General features: G+C 39.6%; 1 long non-coding RNA gene across 1 annotated transcript; it reads left to right on the plus strand.

Annotated features, from left to right (window-relative positions):
- The first annotated feature begins 1739 nt into the window (after positions 1-1739).
- Positions 1740-3248, plus strand: LOC105947285. The gene is made up of 2 exons (XR_001170715.3): positions 1740-1830; positions 2371-3248. It is a non-coding gene; the product is annotated as an uncharacterized LOC105947285 (long non-coding RNA).
- Positions 3249-8788: the final 5540 nt, after the last annotated feature.

Consider the following 8788-nt stretch of genomic DNA (forward strand, 5'->3'; position numbering starts at 1 on the left):
GAAAATTTTCCTGCGGAAGTGATGTCGGCATACGTGACGTCATGTACCCGGAAGTAAGCCAGGTGTTTGCTATGAGAAAAAATTAGCGTTTAATGAGGGAGGGTATTTATAATTTCCACATGAATCAGGATTCCCCTTGAGAAAGGCTCTTTGCCAAAACATTGGGGTAATTCTCATCTTTGGCAAGTGTATCCGCTAACTTGTGTGTCTTCTTTTGCCTGTGCACATTTTGTGGTATGTATTATCTCATTTATCTATATACCTGTTGTAACTTTGCAATTAAAATTGATTGTTGTTAAAAATTCTTTTGTATACTATATAAAGGACTATACTTTTTAATACTACCACTGTGCGTATTTTTTTTGTGTGCAAACCCTTATTCTATTTAAAATTACAGTTTTGGATGCCCTATATGGGGGTACTTTGTAAGCTCTTTTGGGCAGGGCCCTCTTCACCTCTTGTATCGGTTATTGATTGCTTTATATGTTACTCTGTATGTCCAATGTATAAAACCCACTTATTGTACAGCGCTGCGGAATATGCTGGCGCTTTATAAATAAATGTTAATAATAATAGTTTTTTAGGTTTTTTTGCACCAAATACTTACATTTCTGTTTTTTTGCATGCTAAGTGAGTGCCCTCTATTTATGTATATTTACTACAGAGATGCCATCAGATCCCAGAGCAGAGAGATCAAAAGCTAGAGACCACCTAGGGTGCATTCTCTTGGCTGCTGTGTGGTTATAACACTGCAATAAGTTGAGGTATACTGTATACTGGGGTGATGCACAGGGGCTACATTGCTTTGGTGGGTTTATAAGTGTTTTGAGGAAATATGGAGTCATCAGACAGAGTTGGGTAAAGCTGACCCTGCAACCATGTGTAGGGACCCATAGGGTTAAGTGCCCTATGGCTTTACTTCCCTACCTCTTCACATCTGTACTGTTATTGTGCAGAGCCCTCTACACTCAGGTTACAGTTGAAACACTATCCTTAATAGGTTTAGCCAGGTTGACCACTCCCCCCACAGGCTGATATAGTGTCTGGCAGGAGGAAGTGTCTTCCTCTTTTGGCTGCATGCTGTGTCCTAAGCAGAGCTCCAACTGAGCCTGGACCGGACATAGGCCCAGAAGCTATTTTGTACCCTAGGGGACCTCATACCCTAGTGAAAGTCGGGGACAGGGCCCCGTGAATGAGAACAAGTAAGCACAGCAGAATATTTCATAACACCCTCTAGGAGTGGTGAGTACAGTTAGCTTATTTAGCAAGGGCAGTCATTTAGCCCCATCAAAGGAGTTGTTAAGGGTTTAGCCTACCCCGGCTCTGTTTGCCTTTCTGAAGGGACCGGTTAAGATGCAGGATTTAGGAAGGTACTGTGCCCCTGAACCATACTCGGCTGGAAACATTCCCTACTGTAGGGGTATTCATCTCAGGTATTCAGCTACAGGCCCGGATTTGTGGCGAGGCCACAAAGGCCCGGGCCTAGGGCGGCATAAACATAGGGGCGGCATGCCGCCCCGCCGCACGCAAATTTTTAAAATTTTGCTCCCATACGGAGCAATGGGGACCTCTCCCCACTGCTCCGTATGGGAGTTTTAACTTTGGCGCATGCGCATGCGCGTTAGCGCGGCGGCAGGGAAGGAGGAGGTGGTTTGCGCATGCGCGCTCGCACGGCGGGTGGGGGCGCCGAATTGGGGCGGCCTCGGGGCGCGTCGTTTAGAAATCCGGCGCTGTTCAGCTATACTCTGCACCTCTCCATAAGTGGGCTCTGCTGTTCCTCAGGGTCACATCTACTATTCTTCACTGTGACTATTCATATTTGCTGTGTCTGTGAGTATAATACCCTGCTTGCACTATTCCATCTATGTTTGTACTAATAAATCTGTACTATAGTTCACCATAAAGAATCCTCTGGCGTCCATTAATATTTATTGCACCACACTACTTCAGCTAGTTGTAGTTCAACAATACCCTCAGCTCCATTATCTATCTCCCACTTAGCAGAGGCCCACTCCTTTGTATTAAGGTCGCATGTAACACATGCTCTACAGCACACTACTAGCCTGGGTTTTGCCATATCTAAGCCAAACAAGTGTTACACATGTTTTCAAATATTGAGTAGTATGCATTTATACAAAGATGCGTATTTTGCCAGTATACGATGTGAAATGTTTAGACGACAGCAGATCAGCCTATGCGTCTCTACACAGGTTTAGAAAATGTCTAGTGTTTTATTAGAACATTCTAGCTCTAGCTCTAAACGGCAATGTCACTATGCATTGACCTATGTATGATGCACGTGTATTGATTCAGTTTTAATATACGAAACGAAGGATAAGTGCATTATGATTTTTTCTGTTTTCCCCTCAGGCAGGGGATCATCGAAGTAGGCAGTTCAGGACTGAAGACCTTTCCACTCCTGCTTTATTCTTATTTTATTGATTGTATATTGCCAGCCAATTGGATATCTGCTCCTCAAACCAGATTGTAAATGCTTTGGGCAGGCAGTAAGGACAGGACCCCAATGTGTGCTGCATTTCCTGATGCTGAAGTTAGGGGGAAGTTATGCTGAAGTGCATAAAACAAACAAACAAAAAAAGTGTTTTTTTAAATTATCCCTAATATGTAATTTTAGCATTTAGATAGCAATGTATTTATTGCTGAATGCGGAATTAAATATACACAGGTTGATTTTTGTAATAGGCAAGAAAAACTAAGATAATTGGAAATACTGTAGAACCTTCATCGTTGTTCTTTCACAAACTGTTTCCTGGACCACACATGGAGAAGCTATCAGTTCCCAGCTCAGAACATGATGATTTTATCAGCTGCGCTGAAGCTGTACATGGAAAGATAGGGATCTGGAGTCTGCAAGAGACATCTGTTGCAAGATAGACAAACATCTGGGGAAAGAGGCACAGGAAGAGAGACATCTTCAAAAAGGGACACAAATGGACAAATTGTTTGAAGGAAATTACACTTGCAAATGTATGCTTGTATGATATTCTTTTTATGTGCCCTCTGGGTATTCAGCATTTCACACAATTAAAACCTGCAGCACAGCTAAAGGGAATATATAAACATGGACTGTACATTAAAAATGACTTGAGAATTGTTTGGTACCCCTAGAAGCATAAATAATTGTGCTTAAACTCCATAACACCGGGATGCTGTCATGAAAATACAAATGATTACTTTGCTTAAAAACAATATGTAAGATTGTATTAAATAGTGTAATTCTGGGACAACATTCTTTGCTTCTGAAAGTAGTGTATTTACTTGTATTTCTGACTGTTTCTTCTTCCTTTCTTGCAAAATAGTTATAATTTGAATCATCATCATTTGGTTATTTAGTGCTAGCAAGTTACGCAGCAATTTATATTAATTTATAACAAACAGGGATTTTAGAATACTTTAACAAACAAATAGGAAGGGAGGGCCCTACTCACAAGAGCTTACAATCTAAATGGTTAGGGTACATTTGAAACAAGTAAAGGAATATACAAGTAAAGTTTTATTAATGATGGTTATGATAAGGAATCATTTCACATACATGTCATAAAAATTGTTTTTTAATTCAGTGGCAAGCTGTTGTCCCAAAATTACACTACTTAATACAATCTCCTCTAGTGGTGGTGACTAATCTCCTCTGAATGCTTTACTACCAATGAGAATGTAAATCTCCAGTAGGTAAATATATATATATATATATATATATATCACTTCGGCCTTCCTTACCTGAAGTTGCCTCACAAGGAAACTTTGAGTGACTTCAGAAAGCTGAAGAAACACATGTTTTCCTATGAGCAATTCATATTCTCACTGGTAGAAAAGCATTTGAGGTGATTAGTTGCCACCCCTAGATAAGATTAATAGCATAGCAACTAATCTCCATGTTTGTGAAAGCCCTAAAAGAGGTACAGATTTTGATATATATATTCTGCCTGCAGAATTATGGTCCACAAGAGTAAGACTGAACATATGAGTTGACTTTATGGACTATTCATATCTGGGTCATCAGGCAGTTCTCTTAAAGCCCTGTAAAAACGTCTGACCCTGTGTGATAGGTTCCCTTTCATGGAACTGTAAATACTAGATATAAAAAAAAGAGATGATAAAAGTATAAATATGTAGTTACACATATACCTTCAGCTTACTTTCTTTGCATATGTGTAAGAAACTGTGCATGGGAAATCCAAGAGTCAGATGCCCACGCTGCAGCAGATGAAGTGTTAGGGGCAGTAGTGAGGCTGCTTTGTAACTGGGGGCTGATACCGAACTGCACATGTGCACATCAGATGAGGAGAACAGAATAAATACTACTAGGAGATTGTTCTGTGCACTCTAACTGGCAAATGAGCACATTTAATCAGGAGTGCAGAAGCTGGGCTGTGCACAGTAGCTGATGCAGTACTTGATCAATTTTAACCATGGAATACAAAAAGTCTGATGTAGCATTGACAGAGTTAATGATGCTTGTCTCAACTTATGGCTTTTCCCCGTTAGGTTCATCTCTACAGGAAACTAGACAGAGGGAAGTCACATCAGCAACCCCCTCACATACTAACAGGCCTGGGAAAGACAGAGACAGAAACACAAGACCTGGGGCTTAAAGGCAGACTGGAAAACCTGTGGGAGGAGGGAGCACTGGGAATGCTAACCAAAAAAACATATCATCCCACATATATATATCATCCATATATTGTGGAATATTAATAATGTCACAATCCATAGATGCTCTTGCACACTAAAACACATTTAATACAGACTGCAACATATATTTTCAAAACTAACCAAAACAAACAGGTAATACTGATGCTTTTCAATATATCAGTTGAGATTGGTACAACAGATAGAATGTTAGAGTTTGCTCCTATTTTTCAGCATATGGCAGAGGTGTAGTGTTAGTGATGTTCCACCTCTCAACCAGCTGTATAAAGCTTTGTAGGATGCACACTGAGGTTTAATGGTTAAATGCAAGCTTAGTGGGACACGGACAAATGCACCACACATGCACAACCTTATGCTTTCTCCTGGGTAATTTGTAGCAGACATATAAATGAAGCATTTAAAAATGAATTCCTATTTGTCAGCTAGCATATTCACTGCCCACGAGTTTTATATCTAGATCTAATGCCACTAAATACAAGCAAATGCTTCCAATTTAATGGAGGCAGACTTGGGGCCACATTTATGAAGCCTGGGCAAAATACAAAGTATAAGGTGATTGCAAACAGTTAAAGACAGTTCTGCTTGTATCCAGCAGGCCAGAGATCTTCTATTTTTTCTAGTAAAAAGAATAATTCTGTATTTGATTAGGAGTAAAATAAATACCTGAGAGAGGATGCTGCAGGTTTGCAGTTGGGTCTAGTTCAGAGTTGAACTAGACACTCTATTTCTGAGTGCTCAGTTTCATCCCTGGCCCCTTCCCATGTTTTCTTGTAAATACATCATGTCAACACAAGCTTCTTATCACAGAAGGACCACAAAGCTGGCACACTGCCATGAAAGATCTGTCAGCACAAAGTTTGGTTCTTAGAAAACTGCCTGCCCGCCCCCCCAGAGAACAGAGTAAAAACTGTGTTCAGGCCACATGATTCTCTTTTTTTTTGTTTTTAATAATAGATTGCATATGTTGTTTGTTTTAGTACAATAAAGTATTCTTGTAGTGTTTTCATAATGCCATAACATTTTACCTAGAGCTAAACAAACTATAAATAGAAACAATCAAAAATGAAATTGAAACAAATGGTTAAAGTCCAATCTGAATCATGAGTGGATGAGGCAACCATAGATAAGATAGGATGTGACAAAGTTGCTCCATATGCATTTCTACTTCTTAGGAAAATGAATTGTTAATGTTTGGGGTAAAACGAAGCAAACAATCAGAGCTTATTATACTGAACAACCTTATCAGAGTTCTGCTCAGGATCAACTGTTTTGCCAGCCTCACTGTCCCTTCTCAACATGTTAGTTATAGCTTCTAATGCGAATGGACTACTGCTGCACAAATACGGCAGCCCCCTCACAGAGGAACATGGGGGATAAAGGTCGCCAAGCAAGTGGATCTTCTCCAGATATCCCCCACCTACGGGTGGGCGATATTGGGAGAATCCAGGGTAATTCGATTGTTTGGCCCTGGGGCCAAATGATCGAATTATAATGACGGGCATAGGTAAATCGGTCCGGGGACCGCATCGGCTTGTTGATCCAACTAGATTTTCTAACCTGCCCGATCGAGATCTGGCCGATTTCAGGCAGGCCCGTCGGAAGTGCCCATACACAGGCCGATTAGCTGCCGAATCGGTCCAAGTGACCGATATCGGCAGCTGCTATCGGACCGTGTATGGGGACCTTTAGACTAGTAATGCAAAAGCATCACGAAGTACTTTTATGGCAACATTATAAAATTCAAGCAAAAACAATGTTATGATATAGATCAGCTGGAAAGAGTCATGCAACTAAACTGGTAAAAGGGTTGAAAGATTTAAGCCAGGGGTGCCCACACTTTTTAACCCGGCGATCTACTTTGGCTCCTCCAAAATGCAGCGCATTTATTAGGTATGCTTACGTATGCAGAGTTGCGTACGTACACATGCCCAGTAAATGTGCTGCACTTCCGCATTTGCGTCACACTTCCGCATTTCCCGGCTTAAGACGTGGTCCACCAGAAATCCACGGGGGATTGACTGGTGGACCGCGATTGATGTTTTGGCCACCCAAACATCATTGTTTGCAGGGTGGCAACGAATCTGCTCATGTACACAGTCATGGACAAAAATATTACCACCTTTGCACTTTTCTTGAATAATGTGCCAATTCTGCCAGGATATTGTTGAGAATAACAATAGTATTCACACATGTATTTCTTTTGAGTGACAACACAAACACTGTAAAAATTACTAAAATAAACACATTTTAGGAGTTGTAAGAAATAATTGGATTTGTAAGTAAACTCATCTGTGTTGCAGCTGAATGAAATATAAGAAGCACACATTCAATTGTGCACAACTGAAAAGCTATGAATTATCTTGGGGGTAAGAAAATTGTAACTAAAGCTTGGACAAGTGCAAATACATTTCCAGAGACTTTAATATTTCTGACCTATGCAATGTTACTGTACTGTAACCAATCTCTCTGGATAAAAGAGAAAAACTGATCAAAGATTGCAGCAGATTATTCAAATTGCGGTCAGTTGCATGTCGTAGCGCAATATTGAACACAGTGTCAGAAAGCTGGCCTGTTAAAATTCCAGATTTAAATTCCATGGAAAGCTTGTGGAGAGATCTATAACCCTAGAAGGCATCAGGGAGAACTAGATCAGTTTGCAAAATAAAGTCCAAACTGACAGAGGCAAAAACAGAAATTCTGTAATTGTTCTAGCGAATTAATGAAAAATAGTTTTATTAACTTCAAACTTAGTTTGCAGACAATCAATTTATTTTATAGCAATGCCTGAGTTACTTGAAAACTTGCAAGGACATGAGTATTTCTATGTATGGTCATAACTATAGAGAACAGCAAAAAAAATCTTGCTTTTGTTTCTTCTCATATTTTGCTCGTTCGCTTAATAATATTTTCCTACCAGCATAAGGAGAGGGCAGGGCTAAGGCCATACCTAGTGTTACTAATACAGGTATGGGACCTATTATTCAGCACGCTTAGGACTTCGGGTTTTGTGGATTAGGGATCTTTCTGTAATTTGGATCTCCATACCTCAAGTCTACAAAAAAATAATTTAGACATTAATTTAAGTTTTGAAGTCCAATTCGATTGTTTTGTCTCCAACAAGCTTAGTTACTATTAAGTCTAAGGTAATCTTTTATTATTACAGAAAAAAGGAAGTAATTTTTAAAAAGTAGAATTATTTGGTGAAAATAGAATCTATGGGATATGGCCTTATTGTATTTCAGAACTTTCTAGATAACAGGGTTCAGACTAAGGGACCCCGTACCTGTACACACATGGTCACTACCATTTAATTTCTCTTTGGCTTACTGTGTCCCCATTAAATTTGTAAGTGTATATGAATACAAACAGCAATTCTACCAAAAAACGAAATTCTGAATACACAATTATACGGATTCATAAAATATAATCTAACTACAAGCTTATACAAAATAAACCAGCGATTGCCTAGGTTAGTTATGCACTAACTAGAGGATTTTTATTGCACTGCAGTCTGTGAACTCTGCAGGAGGTAATATAATCTGTCAGTGTCCTGTGGCTTCAGTAATTCTTGGAATATGTATGCACAGGATCACAGTTTGTTAAAATCAAGCATAGAAGAATGTGAACAGGTATATTTATTAGGTCACAAAACAAGCAATGTTTCGGGCCTACACTTGCCCTTTTTCTGGCCCCTGTTTCAGAGGAATCTTCTGGTTCATAGTAATCTAGCATACCTGAATTTCCTCGATTTTGTCTTTTTTGTATGGCCTACTGCTGAATGGGATTTTAAAAAAACCATTAGTGGGTTTTTGATAAAATAGGTTTTAGGTGGTGATCTTTCTGTTTTGTACAAACACTAAGGGGCTGATTTACTTACCCACGAACGGGTCGAATGGAGTCCGATTGCGTTTTTTTCGTAATGATCGGTACTTTGCGATTTTTTCGTATGTTTTGCGATTTTTTCGGATTCTTTACGAATTTTTCGGATCCAATACGATTTTTGCGTAAAAACGCGAGTTTTCCTATCCATTACGAAAGTTGCGTAAAAAGTTGCGCATTTTGCGTAGCGTTAAAACTTACGCGAAAAGTTGCGCATTTTTCGTAGCGTTAAGTTTTA

This window comes from Xenopus tropicalis, chromosome 4 (genome assembly GCF_000004195.4).
Source record: "Xenopus tropicalis strain Nigerian chromosome 4, UCB_Xtro_10.0, whole genome shotgun sequence".
In the NCBI taxonomy this organism is placed as follows: Eukaryota; Metazoa; Chordata; class Amphibia; order Anura; family Pipidae; genus Xenopus; species Xenopus tropicalis.